The 23,147-nt window shown below is 46.3% G+C and overlaps 1 protein-coding gene across 4 annotated transcripts in view; it reads right to left on the bottom strand.

Moving 5' to 3' along the window:
• The window catches only part of LOC135204236 (ADAM 17-like protease), an 80,507-nt gene that overhangs the window by 28,965 nt on the left and 28,395 nt on the right, over positions 1-23,147 (bottom strand). The window lies entirely within an intron of this gene.

Below are 23,147 nucleotides of genomic sequence, written 5' to 3'. Positions count from 1 at the left end.
TGGCGCCTCGTGCTTCGATGACGCTTCACGTCCGGAATGAGTCCTGGCTAGAGTCTCGCGTCTGGCTGATTCCACGCCTCTGTATGACGCCTCGCGCCTGGAAGACGCCTCACGTTTAGCTGGCGTCTTCTGTGCGACATCTTGTCTGGTATATGCCTCTCTCGCTCTCGATCTAGACCGAAAATCTTCTTCTACTTGTTTAGCAAGACGAAGCTTCATGTCTGAAAGACGCCTCGTTTTGGCAGGAGAGAGAGGACGAGACTTCTTGATCGGAAGAGAAACGTCCTTCTTACGAGGAGGATGTCTAGCCATAACTCCTACCAAGGAGGCTAGCTTCTCTTGAACAGCCAGTAGGATACTCTTAGATGCTTCTCCCGCGCCCTTTTCAATGGGAGTGGAGGGAGACCTCGTAGGAGTACGATCCGCTACTTCCATAATAGGGTGGGGGACGTCGACACAACTTCACCTTCTTGATCGAGGAGGGAGCTTCATCAGTGAAGCGCTCTGGCTCGAGTCAAAGAAGGTTCTTCCAAAGCCTTTTCAGGCGGGGCTTTGGAAAGATCCGAGTCTTTTTCCACCCTCGATTAGGTGAAGGAGAATAATATCTTGCATCTTCAAGAAAATTCTTCGTCGATGAATCTTCTTTCTCCTTATCCACCAAGACACTTGATAGGTGCCTCGTCCGAGTTCTCAGAGACTTCTAGCGGACAGGATTCCAGGAGGAAGAGGTCCTCTTTCCGAGAAGGACCCTCCTTAGTACTCCAATCAACGAAGATATCTGCTGTAGTAACTTTTCCAGGATCTTCGCAGCTACTTCTTACTTCTCCGTATCCGATCTAGGGGAAGGAGGATAGACTTCCGTAATACTTTCCCGGATATAATCCAGTTACTTAGAGATTTCTAAGAACTTTAGAAGGTCTCGAAAATTCGTCAGAACTTCCTCCTTTTTGATGAGGAATCGGATAACGAAATCACTATTATAGGATACCTTTCCAACGGTTATCCTTAACAGTCTGGGACGCTACTACAGATCCTGCGAGGGGCCCGACTGCCCGACCGGAGGTGATTCTCTGAAACCTCCTTACGGCTTTCGACATTCCTTCTCCTCTGGGTTTGTGAGCTTGGAAGAGGTCTAGGCCTGAGAGCGAGACAGAGCCGATCGGGTGCACGCCCTCATTTTATTATAGGACAGCTTTTCCAAATGGCGAACTTGTTGGCAGTCTGGGACGTGCTACAGAACCTGCCGAGGGGACGCCTGACCGGTGGGGATTCTCTATAACCTCCGTAAGGCTTTCGACTTTCCTTCTCCTCTGCGCATGGGAGCTTGGAAGAGGTCTAGGCCTGGGAGTGAGACAGAGCCGATCAGACGCACCCTCCACTGCAATGGGGAACACTAAAATCACTTCTTACCTTTCAATAGCTCGTATTTTGAGCTACATTCCTTTGTCTTCAAATTGCAATATGAATTTGAAGATTCTGTAAAGTAAGAAGGAGATGAGGATACAACACTACTGGTATTGTTAATGCTCTAACTGCTCGTTAATACGAGAGCTATAAAAACTTCTAAAGGAAGCGTAACTAATTCTATTTTTTCTGACTTCCTCAAGAAGGAAGTTAGCTTAAACTTCCTCAATCAATTCTAACATTTACTACACGTTATTAATGAATGAATATTAAAATTTCTCTTCTTGCAAACTATGTGAGTGTCTACCGAAAAGTTCGGTAGTTACACGTAAACAATTCTTCTAAATTTTCGAAGCCAAAGTTATTAAAACAAATTAATATGCGATATGCCGAACCAAAGACCCAGTACTTCCCTGCAAAAGATAGCCCAGAAGATCGATGGCGATGAAATCCAAAAATCAAGTCAGGAGGAACTGCAAACGTTGTTTACATTCCAAGCGACAGAGAAAATATCATAGAAAACGGGAATGGTTCCTAATCCTGCCACCCAGGGCAGGACGGTAGATCACCTGACCTACCTGCAGCATGTGCCGCGAAATTTGAATTTCGGTCGGGGACGACAGAGTCTTAGCTATGTATATATCTGACAGGTAAGTTGATTGTATGAAAACAAATGATATACAAATGAATTCTAACCTCTATGTGATAAGTGTCATCTATTGTGTGTATAGTTGCCGTCATGACACCATCTTCCAAGTGAGCAGAGACTTCTGACAATTTTTCACCAAAAACTCGGCCTTCATAGAAATTTTCATGGTCTGCAAAACATTCAAATAAAAGCAATAAGGCTGATTTCCTTATTAATTTTCTCTTAAGAAGACCTACTTCTAGCAGAAGTCAAAATAAATATACCATACATAAATATTTATACCTAGCAATACCCATTGAAACTTAGCAGATTTCAAAATTTGCATTTGCTAAACAGTAACTTACAATATGTACGTTCAACTTTATACTTATTGTCTTTTGTTTTTGCCCTCACCCACTGCCAACTTTCTATGGATTAGTGGAGAATCAATTTTGCATCAAGTGGAATGTGAGGTTTTAGTGAAACACAAGCAATCATACATTAAGAGCTGAAGATACTTAATTAACTTACCAACATGTATTACTTTCTCATTACCAGCACCATCAATAGCATAAGCTTTAAATAGTGGATGTAGCAGTCCTTTACGTGGGTTCAAAATCAACCGGAAATCCCTGTAAAATTCGAAACAATAACTGATGAATGGTAAAATCCAGAGCATATATTGCAGTTAAATTATTGTAAAACCTTAAAAGATATCACATGCTACAAGGTCACTATACGTATAATGAAATGAATCATACAGAATAACTGACACAGTAAGGGCAAACTTACCGACCAAGGGCGCTAAACTGCACTTCCTTTATCTTATTAAATCGGTGATTGCTCTCACTCGTGCCTCGTTTAACTATGTGATGCTTAAATGCAGAAGAGTCTATAATTTCATAATATCGTAAATTTGGATGATGTGGACGAGATCCAAAAAGACCTGCAATTATAAGGTACAATTAATATATAAATACAGCTAACAATTCCATCTTTCCAATTCTTATATCTAGATGGGTAAATTTGCAATGAATAATGTAGCAGCATACAGAAAAACTGGCAATCATTTTGTACAAATCTCTTGCTTCACTACTAAATCAAGAAACTCTTACAGCTACAATTCGATGGATCGCATAGCTTAATTCCAATGGTGAATTTATCATCCTATGCTAGAATCATTTACTTTCAAGTGCAAGCTTCCAGTAAATATCTGCAAACAATTATTCACCAATCCCCTCAAACAAGTTTACAATCCTTTACCTTCATCAACTCTTACAAATGACTGCTAAATTTATGAAACCAGAATGAAGAGTGGTTTATAAATGGTAGTTTGATCACATCTAAAATTTAAAAGTATTATTTTGGTCATTAAAATTTACAAGTTTTCCAAATGCTTAAAAAATCTTAGTCACTCTAAAATGTACTATAGTTACTGTGGATGGGCACCAAGATGAAAGACAAGAAGTGGGAATAAAGGAAGAGTAAAAGGCTAAAATGAGGATGCACCTAGAAACCAAAGAGATATTGCAAACATCCTTTAATAATGCTTAAAATGCACCATGTCAGCTGCACTGATGGAACTAGACCCAAAGGGAGAACGCTAGGTTAGGGTGGGTCACACAAGATTAACTTAACACATGTATCCGATATTACTATTGCACTGGCATGGTTTTGAATAAGTTTCATATTCAGTCAAGTAAGATGCCGAAATCTAGGGTAGATTAGAATAAGCTAGGACAGGTTACATTACGATGTATCTCTACTTTCCAGTGATAGCCCTGTGGCCCAAAAACAAGCTGTGGGTAAACAGTCAACTGCTATGATATGAAATTGTTAAGATACAATAAAGTTTTATACATACTTACCTGGCAGATATATACTTAGCTAATGTCTCTGACGTCCGACAGAATTCAAAACTCGCGGCACACGCTACAGGTAGGTCAGGTGATCGACCCCCTACCGCCGCTGGGTGGCGGTAATAGGAACCATTCCCGTTTTCCGACAGATTTTCTCTTCCACCTATCTCCTGAGGGGAGGCTGGGTGGGCCATTAAACGTATATATCTGCCAGGTAAGTATGTATAAAACTTTATTGTATCTTAACAATTTCATTTTTATACATGCAACTTAACCGGCAGATATATACTTAGCTGATTGGCACCCTTGGTGGAGGGTAAGAGATAGTTATCAATATAAATAGCAATTCAAAAAACAGGGAAAGAACGTCTTGTTGTAGGTACTATAAAATATTCTTAAAACCTTGGTTCCTACCTTATTGGGCAGAAGACTTCATGAATACTGTCTATGAGTCTGCTTGCCTCAAGAGTTTCAGTGAGGATGAGACCTGCCACTGAGAACTCTTCTGGATCTTATCGATGGGGGCTAGCCCGCTTACTCGACAGAGCCTTGTCTCGGATCGTACCAATGGGGCTATCCCACTTACATGGTAGAGCCTTCACCTTTGTCATATCAACGGGGACTAACCCTCTTACATGACAGAGCCTAGGTCCAAACCATTACAAGGAGCATGAAAACCAATCTCGACCACCACCTGACCACACTAATATTGTTAGAAACTACGATTTGAAAGTGGTACATTTCCACTACCACTTTCAATCAATCATAAAAAAACAACACCACAAAATTAAAATTTTCTAATCTATCTAATCTAATTAAGATCGGTTTCAGCCCCCTGTCCCAGCACCGAATCCGCAGATACGTAAGGTCCGAGACAGAAGCACTTTTCATAAATGACACGTACATCTCTCAAATAGTTCGATGCGAATACTGAATTAAATCTCCAGTATGTGGATTCGACTAAAGCCTGTAAAGATGATATTGTTATGTTACAATAAAGTTTCATACATACTTACCTGGCAGATATATACATAGCTAAGACTCCGTCGTCCGCGACAGAAAATTCAAAAATTTCGCGCCACTCGCTACAGGTAGGTCAGGTGATCTACCGGCCTGCCCTGGGCGGCAGGACTAGGAACCATCCCCGTTTTCTATCATATTTTCTCTCTTCCACCTGTCTCCTGCGGGGAGGCTGGGTGGGCCTTTAATTGTATATATCTGCCAGGTAAGTATGTATGAAACTTTATTGTAACATAACAATATCATTTTCATACAATCAACTTACCTGTCAGATATATACATAGCTGATTGGCACCCTTCGGTGGAGGGTAAGAGACAGCTACTATATGGAATAGACAGGTAAACAACATATGTTGTAGGTATAAATAAAACCTTGGTTCCTACCTGATAGGTGGTAGACTTCGTGTGTTTGCCCAGTAGTCTGCATCACCTCAAGAAACTTTAGCGAGATATCTGATCTATGGCCAAGAGTTCTTGTGGGTCTGCCGATGGGGTCTTATCCGCTTACTCGGCAGAGCCTGAAAGGACTTTGTCAATGGGTGCTGATCCACTTATATGACAATACACCTTATGAAGGAGCGCACAACCAATCCCGACCACCTGATCCTAACCATATGTTAGAACTAAGGATTGTTCCGAGTTATCCCCGAACTCTTCACAACAACCGTAACTCAAAAACCACTACGCACACATACATAATTTCTAAAAAAAAAAAAAATTATACTCATCTAATTAGATATGACAAGATTCTCTTACTGAACAACATAGACGGCCGCCCGTGCTAAACCAAGTCCTCCATTGTTCGAAGAGACTCCAGACCATATCTAAAAAGAAGAAAAGTATATACTTTTAAGGATTGGTGTCGGCTCCCGTACCCAGAATCGTATCCGCCGATACGAAAGGACCTAGAGAAAAACACTTCTCATATGTCACACGAACGTCTTTCAAGTAATGAGATGCAAATACTGAGTTGCATCTCCAAAATGTCGTATCTATGATGTTTTTAAGCGACATATTCTTATGAAACGAGAGAGACGTCGCTACTGCTCTCACTTCATGAGCTTTAACTTTCAACAGTCGTAACTGTTTCGTTCAGAACAAGGCCACCTTATGTGCGTCTGTAATGACGTTCCTCACAAAGAATGCCATCGCATTCTTGGACATCAGTCTTGTGGGGTCTTTTACCGCGCACCAAAGACCTTGTCTAGAGCCTCCCATCTGATGCTTTCTCTGAATGTAGAACTTTAGAGCTCTTACAGGGCATAGAGATCTTTCTGCTTCTCTTCCTACGAGACTCGATATGCCTTTGACTTCAAATGACTTAGGCCAGGGATTCGAGGGATTCTCATTCTTAGCTAAAAACAGGGTCTTAAACGAGCAAATAGCTGAGTCTCCCTTGAAACCTACTTTATCTTGCAGAGCATGTAATTCACTAACTCTCTTTGCCGTAGCTAAAGATAATAGGAATAGGCATTTTCTGGTGATGTCTCGAAACGAAGCCAGATGAGGAGGTTCGAATCTTTCAGATGAAAGAAACTTGAGAACCACGTCTAGGTTCCAGTTCGGAGGGACCGGTTCCTTCGACTTTGAAGTCTCAAAGGACCTTATGAGATCGTGGAGATCTTTATTATCTGCCAGATCTAATCCTCTATTCCTGAAGACAGCCGAGAGCATACTTCTGTATCCCTTTATTGTGGATACAGATAGATGAGATTGCTCTCTCAGGAATAGAAGGAAATCAGCAATTTCCGCTATAGAGGTAGTGGGAGGAGGACAACTTCTTAGTTCTACACCCCACCTTCTAAAAACCTCCCACTTCGATTTGATATACTTTCGTAAGTGGAGGTTCTGCGTGCTCTCGCGATCGCGCTTGCAACTTCGCGAGAAAACCCTCTCGCTCTGACGGAGTCTTTCGATAGTCGAAAGGCAGTCAGAGCGAGAGCGGGGAGGTTTTTGATGATACCTCTTGAAGTGTGGTTGTCTGAGAAGATCCATCCTTCTTGGTAGGGATCTTGGAAAGTCTACGATCCACTCTACCACCTCCGTGAACCAATCTTGGGCCGGCCAAAAGGGGGCTATCAATGTCATCCTCGTCTCCTTTGACGCCACAAACTTTTTTAGTACTAGTCCCAGGATTTTGAATGGAGGAAAAAGCATAGATGTCTACGCGAGACCAATCTAGCAGGAAGGCGTCTACCATAAGAGCTCTTGGATCTTCCACGACCGAGCAAAAGACTGGCAGCCTTTTGGAAAAGGAATGATTTGGCTGAAGAGATCCACATGAGGTGTCCCCCACAGCAACCAGAGATCTTGACACACCCCTCCTCGTGTAGGGTCCACTCAGTATGAAGGACCTGGTTCCTCCTGCTGAGTCTGTCCGCCCTCACATTCTTTACTCCCTGCACGAACCTTGTCAGAAGGGAGATGTTCCTGTGAGACGTCCAAAGCAAAAGGTCTCTCGTCAGTTCGTAAAGGAAACGAGGAGTGAGTCCCTCCCTGTTTTCGAATGTAGGCAAGTGCGGTGGTGTTGTCCACGTTTAACTTGCAACTACTTTGTTCGACACCAGAGGTTCTAGACTCTTCAAAGCCAGATGCACGCGAAGAGCTCTTTGCAGTTTATGTGCCAAGTCACCTGCGCTGGTTCCCAGGTGCCTGACACCTCCTTCGAGCCTAATGTTGCTCCCCAACCTTTCTCCGACGCGTCGGAGTACAACACTAGGTCTGGGTTCTGTGTCCTTAGAGAGATCCCTTTGTTCTCTTCCAGAGGGGGCAACCACCATTCCAGGTGTGATCTTATCTCCACTGGAATGGGGAAAGGCGTTCCGACAGTTCTCCAGTTTTCCAACTCCAGACTTCTTGAGGAAGAATTGAAGCGGACGTAAATGAAGTCTTCCTAGCGGGAAGAACTGTTCGATTGCGAGGAAAGGGTCCCTCAGGCTCAACCATTCCCTCGCCCGACGTATGTTCCTTCCCTTAAGAGAGAGAGACTATCTGCAAACCTTTTTGCGATTCTCTCTTGCGAAGGAAAATACTCGAAAACCCCGAGAATCCATCCGAATCCCCCAGATAGACTAGTTCTGTCTGGGGGTCAGCTGCGACTTCTCGAGGTTCACGAGCAATCCCAACGCTTTGATCAGATCTAAAGTTAACGTCAGGTCCTCCAAGCACTGTCCTCTCTGATCTGGCCCTGATGAGCCAGTCGTCCAGATACAGAGAGATATTTACTCCTTTGAGGTGAAGAAACCTCGCCACATTCTTCATCAGGCTTGTGAAGACCTGAGGAGCTGTGGACAGGCCGAAACACAAGGCTCTGAACTGAAAGATCCTTCCCCCCGTCATGAAACGGAGGTACTTCTTCGATGAAGGGTGGATCGGGACGTGAAAGTAGGCGTCCTGGAGATCTAGAGACACCATCCAATCTCCTTGTCGCAATGACGCAAGGACTGAAACAGAAGTCTCCATCGAGAACTTCTCCTTCCGAACAAATTTGTTCAGAGAGCTGACGTCCAGTACTGGTCTCCAGCCTCCCGAGGCTTTTGCAACCAGAAAAAAGGTTGAATTGTAACACCCCCCCCTGGGGAGGATTTTGATCCAGTTACTAAGTTCTATTCACCCAAACTCTCTTGTCCCACATTTGTTCCACCATCGATCGAAGAGTATCCCTCAGCATAGGATCCTTGTACTTGGCTGTTAGTTCCCGTGGTATTGACGTTGAGGGGAGGAGTGTTCAGGAAGGGATACGATATCCCTTTCCTTATTATAGACAACGATGACGCGTCTGCGTTTATAAGTGTCCAGGCCTCCACAAATCCCAGGAGCCTGGCACCTACTGGTGCTTGGAGAGGAGAAGCTTCACTTTCCCTTTTTAAAGGGACGAAAGGCAGACCTACCTCTCTTCTCAGGAGCCTTCCTTCTTGCGGGAGGTCTGGAGGTAGGGCCACCTCGAAAGGGCTGAACCGATGTACTCGGTCCTTTCTTGTCAAGGTGTAGAAGCAGGCTTCTTCTTCCTTGCTGACTGCGTCAGAAGGTCCTGAGTCGCCTTCTCAGTTAATGAATGAGCAATGTCCTTCACCAACTGAGAAGGGAACAAAAAGTCAGACAAAGGCGAATACAGCAGCGCTGCCCTCTGAGCGTGGGAGACTGCCTTGGTTAAAAAGGCACCATTTACCGTCCTCTTTTTTTAGAAGACCTGCTCCAAACAAAGAGGAGATTTCAAACGAGCCATCCTGCACCGCTTTGTCTATACAAGCAATATGCACAAAAGTGCTTCCGGTTCGATTCCTTCAGAATCATGGGCTTTCTTAGACATCACCCCAAGGGACCAATCTAAGAAGTTGAAAACTTCCAATACATGAAAGAGTCCCTTGAGGAGATGGTCCAGTTCAGAAATGCCCCACGTAATCCGTGCCGAGTTGAGACCCTTGTCGACGTGAAAGGCGTCAACTAAGGTCGAAAAGTCTGCTTCTGACGTAGACGGAAGAGCAATACCCATATTCTCTCCCGTCTAATACCAAATGCCTCTTTTACCAGCTAGTCTCGCTGGAGGCATGCAGAAGACCGTTCTTACTAAGTCCTTCTTAGACTTCATCCACGAGTCTAAGGATTGTAGAGCCCTCTTCATAGAAATGGTGGGCTTCATTTTGAGAAAAAGACGAAGACTTCTTCGTCTTAGCACTCGAAAACAGAGAGCGCGGAGAAGGAGGAGCGGCAGGAGTCAATTCGTCTCCATACTCCTCTAGAAGCAAGGCAGTCAAAACTTTATAGTTCGACAGTCCTTCTCTTCCTTGATATTCTTCGTCCGAGTTTACTTCCAACTCGGGATCTAAATGAGTCTCCAGCTCCCAAGCTCTGTTACTGTTTCTTCCTCTGGAGGAGACAAACTCCTAATAGGAGAGGGGCTAAGGGAATGATATTCCTTCCTCTTCCCTGCTTTAATAGCCCTGGAAGGCGCCAAAAGCTGCAGGCTTCTCTCCATAAATAGAAGACGCTTCCCGCTTGGATGACGCTTCTCGTCCGCCAAGCGTCCTGGCTGACGCCTCCCGCTTACTTGGCTGCTGACGTCCGGATGACGCCTCGCGCCTGGAAGACGCTCCGCTCTCAAAACGGCGTCCTAACTGGCGCCAAAATATTGGTTGGAGCTTCACGTCTACCAACAGCTTTCAAAGACACTTCATGTCTAAAAGACGTCTCACGTCTCTCTGGCGTTACGTATCTTTCGTAAGCAACCGATCTCGCTCTCGAACCCGAAGCTTCTGTAATATGTTTAGAAGTTTCACGTCTGCATGACGCTTCTCGCTTAGCAGGGGAGAGAGGACGAGACTTCTTGATTGGAAGCGCAACGTCCTTCCTACTAGGCGCTAAAACTCCCACCAGAAGAGGCCAGTTGTTCTTGTACTGCCATAATAATCTTCCTTGAAGCTTCTCCCACGTCAACTGCATGACGCCTTTCGTCATCAATCGGGGGAGAAGTAGGAAAGGGTACTTCTGCGTCCTCGTCGGGTGACGCTGACGCCACCTTCGCCTTCTTAATAGAAGAGGGAGCGTCATCTGAGAAACGCTCTGGGCTCGAATCAATTTCGGGTTCTTTCAAATGACGCTTCAGAGGCCTCGATAAATCAGACTCCTTCCACCCTCGTTTAGGTGAGGGAGGAGGGAGTAGGATGAGAAACACTCACGAAGGACGCTTTTTCTAAAGCGCCCTTGAGCAGCCTGCCCACGAAACAGAGCTTGCTGAAGGGACGTCTGACCGTTGGAGATTCCCCACGACCTCCTTAAGGCTTTCGACTTTCCTTCTCCTCTGGGCATGGGAGCTTGGAAGAGGTCTAGGCCTGGGAGCGTCGCAGGGACGATCAAACGCCCCCTCCACAACACTGGGAGAACTCACTTACTGTAATGCTCACTTTCACTAGCCTTACCTTGTAAGTCCGCCATTTTGGACTTCATGTCTCGAATAGTAGCTTTCAGATCGGCGATTTCCGAGGCCGATTCCGAAAGTACACTTTGTGAATTAGACACATAGGGAGAATCTAAATCATTAGGATTAGAATAATCATCAGTAAAAGGCTCAATAGGCCTTGAACTCACACCTTTCAGACGTCTAACCCTATCCCTCTCTAACTTCTTCAAATAAGAAGTTAAAGTCTTCCACTCTTCTGCATTTAATCCCTCGCATTCATGACAAGTATTATTAGCAGAACACTGAAACCCCCTACATTTACGACATACAGTGTGAGGATCAACCGAAGCTTTCGGTATCCTCACCTGCGAGCCTACATTCAACACACATTCTCACACTCACATTTGAATCAGACATACTGAGAAAAATCCAAAAAGCAATTCCAAAAACAGTCCACAGTAGCGAATGCCAAAAACACGATCCAGATACGTCACCAAAAAGCCGATAAACGATGATCAAAGGATGAAATAAGAATCTAAGTCAGGAGGTAATAGCAACAATGTTGATACCACCGGCGACAGAGAAAATATGAATAGAAAACGGGGATGGTTCCTAGTCCTGCCGCCCAGGGCAGGCCGGTAGATCACCTGACCTACCTGTAGCGAGTGGGCGCGAAATTTGAATTTCTGTCGGGGACGACGGAGTCTTAGCTATGTGTATATCTGACAGGTAAGTTGATTGTATGAAAACATATTTTTATGAAAAGCTAAGGAGGTAGCCACAGCTCTGACCTCATGCGCTTTCACTCTCAGTTGTCTGAAATGTTCCTCTTCACATGATGAATGGGCTTCTTTAATAATGTCTCTAATAAAGAAGGCTTGGGCATTCTTTGACATGGTCCTACTCGGATTCCTTACTGAGCACCAAAGGCTCTCCGAGTTTCCTCCCATTCGCTTCTTCCTTTCTAGATAGAATTTGAGGATCCTAACTGGACATAAAGTCCTCTCTACCTCTCTCCCCACCAGGGACGACAATCCTTTAATTTCAAAAGTCCTTGGCCAAGGCTTAGAAGGATTCTCATTTTTGGCTAAAAATAGGGGATTAAAGGAGCATACTGCAGAGTCCTTCTTAAAACCCACTGTGCCCTCTAAAGCCTGAATTTCGCTTATTCTCTTAGCCGAGGCTAATGCAAACAGGAAGAGAGATTTTCTAGTTAGATCTCTAAATGAAGAACTATTAGGAGGTTCAAACTTCTCTGACATAAGGAATTTCAACACCACATCCAAATTCCAGCTAGGTGGTCTAGATGTTTTGGACTTCGAAGTCTCGAAGGACCTAATTAAATCATGCAGATCTTTATCGTCTGTGATGTTTAGTCCTGTATGTCTAAAAACTAATGAAAGCATCCTCTTATAACCTTTTATGGTAGAAACTGCTAGTTTACATTTCTGCCTCAAATACAGCAGAAAATCCGCTATCTCCGTCACAGAGGTACTGGAAGAGGATACATTCTGATTCCTGGCCCACCTTCGGAAGACCTCCCACTTCGACTGGTACACGCGTATAGTTGAGGGTCTTCTGGCTCTTGCAATTGCCTTTGCAGCTGCGCGTGAAAACCCCCTCGCTCTGACGAGTCCTTCGACAGTCCTGAAGGCAGTCAGACTGAGAGCGGGGAGGTTTTTTTGTGTGGTATCTGTCGAAAGTGGGGCTGTCCATGAGAAGATCGTATTCCGTAAGGGAATGGGACCTTGGAAAATCTATCATCCATTCCAGTACCTCTGTGAACCAATCTTGGGCTGGCCAGAATGGGGCGATGAGGGTCAGCTTTGCTCCCTCCGCTGAGACAAACTTTCTTATGACCTCTCCTATGATCTTGAAAGGAGGAAAGGCGTAACCGTCTATTCCCTTCCAATCTAGAAGGAGACCGTCTATTGCTACTGCTCTCGGATCTGAAATCGGAGAGTAGTAGTTCTCCAGCCTCGCATTCCGATACGTTGCAAAGAGGTCTATGTTGGATCTCCCCAGAGGTTCCAAAGTTGGTTGCAAGACCTCCGAGTGCAGAGTCCACTCTGTGGGAATGACTTGATCCCTCCTGCTTAACAAGTCTGCTCTCACATTCTTTTCGCCTTGTAAAAATCTCGTTAATAGTGAGATGTTCCGTTCCTTCGCCCACAGGAGAAGCTCCTTTGCCTTCTCGTAAAGGGAGAGAGAGTGAGTCCCCCCCCTGCTTCCTTATGTAGGCTAGAGCTGTCGTGTTGTTCCGAGTTCACTTGCAACACTGAATTTGAGACTCGGGATTCTAACTGCATGAGAGCTGGATGCACTGCCACTAGCTCTTTCTCGTTGATGTGCCAGGACACCTGTTCCCCACTCCAGGTGCCTGCACTCTCTTGAACCCAGAGTCGGCCCTCATCCCACTTCCGAAGCGTCTGTAAACAACACTAGGGAGGGGTTCGGTAACTGCAGTGATAGTCCCTCGTTGAGTCTTCCTGGTTCTAACCACCAGTTGAGCTCTTTCTTTATTGCTCTGGAGAGAGGAAAGGAGTCCAAAAGATCCTGATTCCTCTGATTCCAATTCTCCTTCAAGAAGAATTGAAGGGGTCTTATGTGAAGCCTCCCTAGAGAAACGAACTGTTCCAGCGAGGAAAGGGTCCCCAGAAGACTCATCCATTCCCTCGCGGAACATCGTTCTTTCTCTAGGAAGGTCTTCACTTTCTGTATACCTCGCTCCTGTCTTTCCATGGATGGATATACTTGAAAACCCCGAGAATCCATCAGAATCCCCAGATAGACAATGCTTTGCTGGGGATCCATCTGGGACTTCCCGGGGTTTATTAACAGTCCCAAGGACTGAGCTAGATCCAAAGTCGACTTTAGGTCCTCCAGACATCGATTCCTGGATTGAGAACGAATCAGCCAATCGTCGAGATACAGAGATATTCTTATTCCTTTCAAATGTAGCCAATGAGCTACATTTCTCATCAGCCCCGTGAAAACTTGGGGAGCTGTGGCAAGACCGAAACACAAGGCGCGAAACTGATACACTTGGCCCTGTACCATAAACCTTAGGTACTTTCTGGACGAGAGATGAATGGGTACATGAAATAGCATCTTGAAAGTCCAGGGACACCATCCAATCCCCCTGCCTTAGCGCTGCGAGAACAGATGAAGTCATCTCCATTGTAAACTTTGTTTTTGATCACAAAAGTGATTTAGGCGCTTACGTCCAGCACTGGTCCCACCCCACTCCCCTGAGGCTTTCGGTACCAGGAAGAGGCGATTGTAAAAGCCTGGGGACTGAAGGTCTTGAACCTTTTCTATCGCCTCCTTTTCGAACATTTGTTGCACCAAATGCAGAAGGGCTTGGTTTTTTAAAGGATCCCTGTATCTCGCCGCCAACTCCCTTGGCGTCGTGGTTAAGGGAGGTTTTTCCCTGAAGGGGATAAGATATCCTCTCTCGAGGATCGAGAGGGACCAGTTGTCCGCCCCTCTCTGAGCCCAGACTCTTGCAAACTTCAAGAGTCTGGAGGACTCCTGTCTCACTGCGGTTTCGTAAATGGTCTTCGAGAAGATCATCCTCTCTTGAAACGATCTCCTACTCTTAAGAGTGGGTCTAGAGGTTGCTCGTCCTCAAAAAGGGCTGTTGGAATGACGCCTTATGCGTCCCCACCTCTCTTCTAGCCAAGGCACCGCTGGTTTCATGCCTCTTGGCGGACTGAGCAAGAAGATCTTGCGTCGCCTTCTCCGAAAGGGATCTTGAAATATCCCAACTGTTTTCCTGTGGAAACAGGTATCCTGAGAGAGGGGAAAATAGAAACGAGGATCTCTGCAAAGGAGAAACTGACTTGGCTAGAAAAGAGCTGTAGACGGACCTTTTCTTGAGTACTCCTGACCCAAAAAGAGAGGCTACTTCGTGGATCCATCCATGACCGCCGCCTTGTCTAGGCACGAAAGGACACTGGTCAATACCTCCATGGTTTACGAACTCCAGATCCTGTGCTCTTTTTGCTAGGGCTCCTAAGGCCCAGTCCATAAAGTTGAAGACTTCTAATGTGCAAAACAGACCCTTGAGCAAATGATCCATCTCGCACATTCCCCACGACGCTTTAGCTGAAAGTAAAGAGCGAGCGCCTCCTCGAGGAGTCCACTAAAGCCGAGAAATCCGTGTCTACCGACGAAGGAAGGCCTAACCCCATCGGCTCTTTAGTGTCATACCAGACACCCGGCTTCCCTGCCAGTCTAGACGGAAGGCACATAAAGACCGTCTTACCTGCCTCCTTCTTAACCAGGAGCCAGTTCTCAAAGACTCTTAATCGCCCTTTTTCAATTGAGAGAGTAGGTCCCTTCATCTTGACAAAAGAGGGGACTTCGCCAGTCTCGTGCTCGACAAAAGAAGAGAGCCTGGAGAAGGAGGATCAGCCGAACTAAGCAAAGTCCCCGAAATAACTCCTGAAGCAGCAGAAGAGAAGAAAGTCTCTTTATAATCTGAGACTCCCACCGCTTTCGGTTCCTCCTCTTCCGAAGACTTCCTCCAAGGTTAACATCGGAGAGGGAGACTTCTTAGGAGAAGAAACTCCTAGAGGGTACGAATACTCTTTCTCCCCTTCAAAGCGTACGCCAGAAGGAAGAGCAGGTTCATCCCGGGGATATGCTTACTCCCTGTCCTCGGGATATAAGAACCCTTCGCTTCCTGCCGCTCTACCGGTTCTTGATACCTGAGCGGAGAGGCTCTAGAGCCTACCTTATCAGGCTCTTGGCGCCTGTTCGGCGAGGAGTATGCACCTACTCTCGAGCGTCTACCAGGAGTAGGGCGCGATTCAAGGTTTAGGCTCCTTCCCGGATCTTGGCTCCTATAAGGAAAGGCGCTTGCGCCTACTCTTGAGCTTCTCTCAGGAGTAGGGCGAGAATCTAAAATTAGGCTCCTTTCAGGCTCTTGTCGCCTGCGAGGAGAGGCATTCGCGCCTACTCTTGAGCCTCCTCCAGGAGAAGGGCGTGAATCCATGTTCAGGCTCTTGTTGCCTGTAAGGAGAGGCGCTTGCGCCTACTCTTGCTCGACTTCCAGTAGCAGGGCGCGAATCCAAGATTAGGCTCCTTTCAGGCTCTTGGCGCCTGGAAGGAGAGGAGTATGCGCCTACTCTTGAGCCTCTTCCAGGCTTAGGGCGCAAATCCCTAGACACACTCTTTCTAAGTTCTTGGCACCTGTAAGGAGAGGCGCTTGACTCCCTTGCGGAGAGCCTATCCCGAGCCCCAGGTTTCTTTGAAGAAGGTAAGGGACTTCCATCATCCTGGCGTCTTACCGTAAGTTGGCGCTTTTTAGGAGAGCCATCATAACTCCTGGAGGGAGAGGACTTCTCACCTCTCTCTCTATGAGAAGAGCGTTCTCGCTCCTTTCTCCTGCTTGGCGAGGTTATTCTACTCCTAGGAGAGCGTTCGTCTCTAAATGGAGAGGATCTAGAGCCTAATCTTTAGGGGCGTCTAGAAAACGTCGAGACTCTTCCTCGAATCATAGGTTCTGGGAGGTGAAGATCATCTTCCATATTGCGAAGAAGCAAAACACGAATCACCTTTGTAAACTCTGGGAGGAGAAGGGGGTCTTCTCAACGAAAGTCGCCTACTAAACTCCGACCTCCTACTAGGAGATGGCCTCCTAAAAGAGCTTTTTACTGGAAGGGAGGTGTCCTTCCTGCGAGAAGGCTCCTTGCGCCTGCTTGTCGAAAGATAGCCAACCAAGGATGAAAGATTTGCTTGAAGGCCCAACAAGAACTTCTTGGTAGAAGAGCGAATCCCTTCTGGTGAAGACTCCGGCGACCTCATCGCTCTCTTAGGTGCGGGAGAATACTCCGGAAAAGGCTCCGGGCTGGAGTCTAGAGCGCCTCCTTCCGAGGGCTTCCAGGCTCTCTTGAGAGGGCGCGACCTGGAAGTGGAGCTCCATCCACGCTTAGGTGAAGAAGAGTCCGAATCGGAAAAGCACTTCCTAAGGATGCTTTTCCTATAGCTATCCAAAGCAGCCTGGGACGGGTCTACAGGATCTGCTGAAGGGACGCCTGACCGTTGGGGATACTCTACATCCCCCTTGCGGCTTTCGACATTCCTTCTCCCTTGGGCATGGGAGTCTGAAAGAGGTCTAGGCCTAGGAGCGATGCGGAGTCGGTCAGACGCCCCCTCCACTGCACTGGGGACACTGCACACGTCACTGCACACTTCACTCTTACCTTTATCCATTTCACGCAAATGCTGTTGCAAATTGCGTATTGACGCTTCCACAGCGGCTCTCTCGGAAGACGCATCTACGAGTTCGCTGCGGGGGGAAGGAGCTGAATCCACATAAGAAGATGGCGAAGGTACAGGGTTAGAGATACTATCCTGTTCCGCAGAGCAGGATCTACTAGAACTTCTAGCCAAGGCTTTCCTTATTCTATCTCTCTCTAACTTTCTAACATATGCAGATAAATCCTTCCATTGAATTTCAGTTAGATTCTCACATACATCACACGTATTCTCAACTGAACATTCCCTTCCCCTACATTTTACACAAATAGTGTGGGGGTCCAAAGTAGCCTTCGCCAACCTCACCTTACATCCTTCATTTATACACACTCTAAACAGAGTTCCAGGTGTTACATCAGACATTCTAAACAAGTTTACAATCACTTCCAAATCAAACCAAAAAACAGCGTATGCCAATAGCCAAAGATCAAATACTTCCCAAATATCTTCAGCGAAGCAAGCAAGAAATTCCATGCAGGAGCTACCAACAAAGTTGTTACTAGCACCGGCGACAGAAAATCTGTCGGAAAACGGGAATGGTTCCTATTACCGCCACCCAGCGGCGGTAGGGGGTCGATCACCTGACCTACCTGTAGCGTGTGCCGCGAGTTTTGAATTCTGTCGGACGTCAGAGACATTAGCCAAGTATATATCTGCCGGGTAAGTTGCATGTATAAAAATGATATTGTTAGTATACAATAAAGTTTTGTACATACTTACCCGGCAGATATATACTTAGCTATAGTCTCTGACGTCCCGACAGAATTCAAAACTCGCGGCACACGCGACAGGTAGGTCAGGTGACCAGCCCACTCCCGCCGCTGGGTGGCAGGAATAGGAACCATTCCCGTTTTCTAACCAGAATTTTCTCTTCCACCTGTCTCCTGATGGGAGGCTGGGCGGGCCCCATTAATCGTATATATCTGCCGGGTAAGTATGTACAAAACTTTATTGTATACTAACAATATCATTTTTGTACATGCAACTTCCCCGGTCAGATATATACTTAGCTGATTGACACCCTTGGTGGAGGCAAAGAGACAGTTACTACTAATTATTTTTGAATATAAAAACAGGGAAACAACATACGTTGTAGGTATATTAACAAAAACAACCTTGGTTCCTACCTGATATGGAAGAAGACTTCATTGATACTGTCTATGAGTCTGCTTGCCATCAGAGTTCCAGAGAGGATGAGACCTGTGACTGATAACCCTTTCGGATCATACCAATGGGGGCTTACCCGCTTACATGGCAGAGCCTTTTCTTGGATCGTGGACCAATGGGGGCTGACCCACTTACATGGCAGTAAACCTTGACCTGTATCATACCAACGGGGCTAACCCTCTTACATGATAGAGCTTTAGGTATTTAAGACATACAAGGAGAATAACGACCAATCCCGATCACCTGACCACACTAACATGTTGCACTACGATTTGAAAGGGGTCAACTCCTGCCCCCTCTTTCAATCGACCAATAAAATGCACCCAAACACCATTAAAAAAAAAACCTAACCTAATAAAACTAAAAAGGATTGGGTTCAGTTCTCCCGTCCCAGCAACGAATCCGCAGATACGTACGCTCCTAGAGTAAAGCACTTGTCCCGACGTCACTTGAATGTCTCTCAAGTAATGAGATGCAAAGACCGAATTGCATCTCCAAAAGGTTGACTCCACTAGAGTCTGTATCGACAAGTTCTTGTGGAATGCCAAGAGGTAGCGACTGCTCTTACCTCGTGAGCTTAACTCTAAGGAGGTCCAGTTGTTCTTCTTTACACTCTAAATGGGCTTCCTTGATTACGTCTCTGATGAAGAACGCCTGAGCATTTTTAGAGATCTGCCTTCAGGGATCTCTAACTGAGCACCATAAAACTTTCCTTACTCCCCTTTAGTTCGTTCTTCCTTTCTAAGTAGAACTTAAGGCTTCTCACTGGGCAAAGAGCCCTTTCTCGCTCTGTACCTACTAGCGACAAAAGTCCTTTTACTTCGAATGTTCGAGGCCAGGGTTTCGAAGGGTTTTCATTCTTCGCCAAAAAACATCGGTTTGAAGGAACAGAACGCCGAGTCGTTCCTGAAGCCAACATTATGTTCTAAGGCTTGTAGTTCGCTTACTCTTTTCGCTGAAGCCAGCGCGACCAAGAATAAAGACTTTCCTTGTCAGATCTCTGAACGTAGCCTTACAGGGAGGTTCGAATTTTGAGGTCATTAAGTATTTTAGGACCACATCTAAGTTCCAACTAGGTGCTCTAATCCCTCTGTTCCTTTGACGTCTCGAAGGATCTTATCAGGTCCTGCAAATCTTTGTCTTCCCCAATATTAAGGCTTCTATGCCTGAAGACTGAAGATAGCATACTTTTATAGCCCTTAATTGTAGAGACTACTAAATTACATTTCTCCTTCAAGTAAAGGAGGAAATCAGCTATATCTGTCACAGAGGTACTGGAAGAGGATATCTTCTGAGCTCTACACCATCTGCGAAACACATCCCACTTCGACTGGTAGACTCGAATAGTAGATGGTCTTCTAGCTCTTGCGATCGCTTTCGCAACTTCTCGAGAAAAGCCTACTCGTTCTGACAAGTCCTTCGATAGTCTGAAGGCAGTCAGAGCGAGAGCGGGCAGGTTTTTGTGATACCTGTCGAAGTGGGGTTGTCTGAGAAGATCGCTCCTGTTTGGGAGAGATCTCGGAAAGTCTACTATCCATCCCAGTACCTCTGTGTACCAGTTTTGCGCTGGCCAGAACGGGGCTATGAGGGTCAAGTTTGGCTCCCTCTGCTGCTGCAAACTTCCTTACCACTTCCGATAATATTTTGAACGGAGGAAAAGCAATACCCGTCTATTCCGGACCAATCGGAGAAGGGCGTCCACCGAAATCGCCCTTGGGTCGGCGATCGGGAGCAGTAACTTTCCAGCCTGTTGTTCCAATGGGTGGCAAAAAGATCTATATTTGATCTCCCCAGAGGTTCCATAGTCTGTTGCATACTTCCTGATGCAACGTCCATTCTGTAGGCAGTACTTGGTCTTTCCTGCTCAGAAGGTCGGCTCTTACATTTTTGTCCCCTTGAATGAATCTCGTCCGGAGAGTGATTCTTCTCTCTTCTGCCCAAAGCAGTAGTTCTCTTGCTTTCTTGTAAAGGGAGAAGAGTGCGTCCCTCCTTGCTTCTTGATGTAAGCTAGGGCTGTTGTGTTGTCTGAATTGATCTGCAGGACTGAACCTGAGATCTGAGCCTCGAAGTGTATGAGAGACAGGTGAATCGCTGCTAATTCTTTCATATTGATGTGCCAGGACACCTGTTCTCCCCTCCAGGTGCCTGACACTTCTCTCGTCCCTAGAGTGGTCTCCCCACCCCGCATCTGAGGCGTCGGAATACAACACTAGCCGAGGGTTCGGAACGTGAAGGGATACTCCTTCGTTGATCCTGCACGGATTCATCCACCGACGCAGGTCCTCCTTTATTTCCTTCGTGATCTGGAAGGAATCGGACAGATTTTGAGATTTCTGATCCCAACGTTCTCTTAGATAGAACTGTAACGGCCTTAGGTGAAGCCTTCCTAGAGAAATGAACTGTTCCAACGAGGAAAGGGTCCCCAGAAGACTCATCCATTCCCTCGCGGAACATTGTTCTTTCTCTAGGAAGGTGTGCTACTTTTTCCAAGCAGCGGTTCTGTCTTTCCTGTGATGGAAACACATGAAAACCCCGAGAATCCATCCGTAATCCCCAGATAAACAATGTTCTGCTGGGGAATCATCTGGGATTTCTCGAGGTTTTACCAACAGTCCCAAGGACTGTGTTAACTCCAGTGTCAGTTTTAAGTCCTCCAGACATCTGACTCGCGACTGTGCTCGTATCAGCCAGTCGTCTAGATACAAGATATTCGAATCCCTTCGAGGTGAAGCCAGTGAGCCACATTTTTCATTAGTCCCGTGAATACTTGGGGGGCTGTTGATAGTCCGAAGCATAGGGCCCAAAATTTGAAAATTGAAATACTCTTCCTTGAGCCATAAATCTGAGGTATTTCCTGGAAGACGGGTGTATTGGCACGTGGAAATAAGCATCCTGCAGTCCAGGGATACCATCCAGTCCCCTGGACGCAGGGCTGCTAACACCGAGGCTGTCGTCTCCATTGTGAACTTCCTCTTTGCTACGAACACGTTCAGGGCGGTCACGTCCAGAACTGGCCTCCAACCTCCTGAGCTCTTCGGGACCAAGAACAGGCGATTGTAAAACCCCTGGGAAGAGAGATCTTTTACTTCCTCTATGGCTTCCTTGTAAAGCATCTTGCTCCACGAGATGTAGAAGGGCTTGTTTCTTGACAGAATCCTTGTAGTTTGCTGTTAACATCCCTTGGAGTTGTAGTTAAGGGAGGTTTTTTCCCTGAAGGGATTAAATATCCTTTCTTTAGGATGGAGGATGGATGGGAGGACCAGGCATCGGCACCTTTCTGTGCCCAAGGTTCGTAAAAGTCTAGAAGCCTGGCACCCACTTTTGTCTGGAGGACCACAGTCTTACTGGGTCTTGACGAACGGCCTTCGAGAAGACCTTCCTCTCTTTCTCCGGTCGTCTACTTCTAAGAGAAGATCTTGGTGCAGACCTTCCCCGAAGGGCTGCTGGAAGGGAACTTTCTCCTTTTTCGCAACCTGAACAGCAGGTTTTAGCCTCTTAGCTGACTGGGCCAGCAGGTCCTGTGTGGCCTTTTCTGAAAGAGTCTTTTGAAATGTCCCTCACTATGTCCTGAGGAAAAAGGGTGACTAGAGAGGGGCGCATATAGGGAGGATCTCTGCAGAGGAGAAACAGATTTCGTTAAGAAGGAGCTAAACACTGCCCTCTTCTTCAATATACAGGATCCAAAAAGGGATGCCACTTCATTGGAGCCATCCATAACCGCCTTGTCTAGGCAGGTTAATACACTGCCCAACTCTTCCATGGTAACGAAGTCTGGTTCTTGAGACTTCTTGGCTAAAGCTCCCAAAGCCCAGTCCATAAAGTTAAAGACTTCGAGAGTCTTGAAGAGGCCCCTTGATGAGATGATCCACCTCACACATTCCCCAAGAGGCTTTTGCAGAGTGTAGAGAGCGTCTTCTAGACGCATCTACAAGAGCGGAAAATCCGCATCAGAGGACGAAGGGAGACCCAGGCCCATGGCTCCTTGGTGTCATACCACATACCTGGTTTCCCTGTCAGCTTAGAGGGAGGACAAGAAAATACTGTCTTCCCCGCTTCCTTCTTAGATCTGAGCCAGCTCTCGAACTCTTCAGAGACTTTCTCATAGAAAGAGTAGGGGTCATCTTAACGAAGGAGGAGGCCTTCGACATTTTCGTACTGGATAATAACGATCCCGTAGGGAAGGGGGATCCGACTGGCGTAGCGAGTCTCCCAAACACCTGCAGCAAAAGAGAAGCAAGTCTCTTATAGTCCGAAACTCCTGCATCTTCTGATATCTCTTCATCCGAAACTTCTTCCAAAAGCGATGCAGGAGAAGAGGGCTTTTCCTTTACAGGTGACGATCCGTCGAAAGAAGCCTTTTCCTTTCGTCCTTACTCCTATCCTCCTTCCTGCACGAGTCCTGGAGTTTCCCTATACTCGGGCTTCTGCTCTGCTCCTTGCGTCTGCTAGGAGAGGCGCTTGCGTCCTGAATCAGGCGCCTGTTAGACGAAATGACAATTTGTCCAAATTGCATTTTTCCTAACTATACAAACCTGAGGTCCTTTTACAATAGGAAGGTACTAGCGGCAGCTGGATAGGTTCGTAGCTTTCGAACAAGGGGTTCGGTAGTTAACTGCTTGTCCGACAGGCGCGCGCGCGCGACTGGGAGGTAAACAAATCACTTTTGCTTTTGGCCCAAGCAAAAACTGCAGAGTGAGGGGTGGCATGAGGTGGGGACTATGTGTAAAAGGACCTCAGGTTTGTATAGTTTAGGAAAAATGCAATTTTGGACAAATTGTCATTTGTTCCGACACGCATACAAACCTTCGGTCCTTTTACAATAGGAAGACTCACTTCTTGGTGGGAGGAATCTGAGTCTTTTGTGAACAGACTGTGTTCGCCCAACCTTGGAATGCCTCCCTGGTCG

This window comes from Macrobrachium nipponense, chromosome 44 (genome assembly GCF_015104395.2).
Source record: "Macrobrachium nipponense isolate FS-2020 chromosome 44, ASM1510439v2, whole genome shotgun sequence".
NCBI classification, from domain to species: Eukaryota; Metazoa; Arthropoda; class Malacostraca; order Decapoda; family Palaemonidae; genus Macrobrachium; species Macrobrachium nipponense.
Note: the sequence above shows the minus strand (reverse complement) of the source record. Positions and strands in the feature narration are given on the sequence as shown.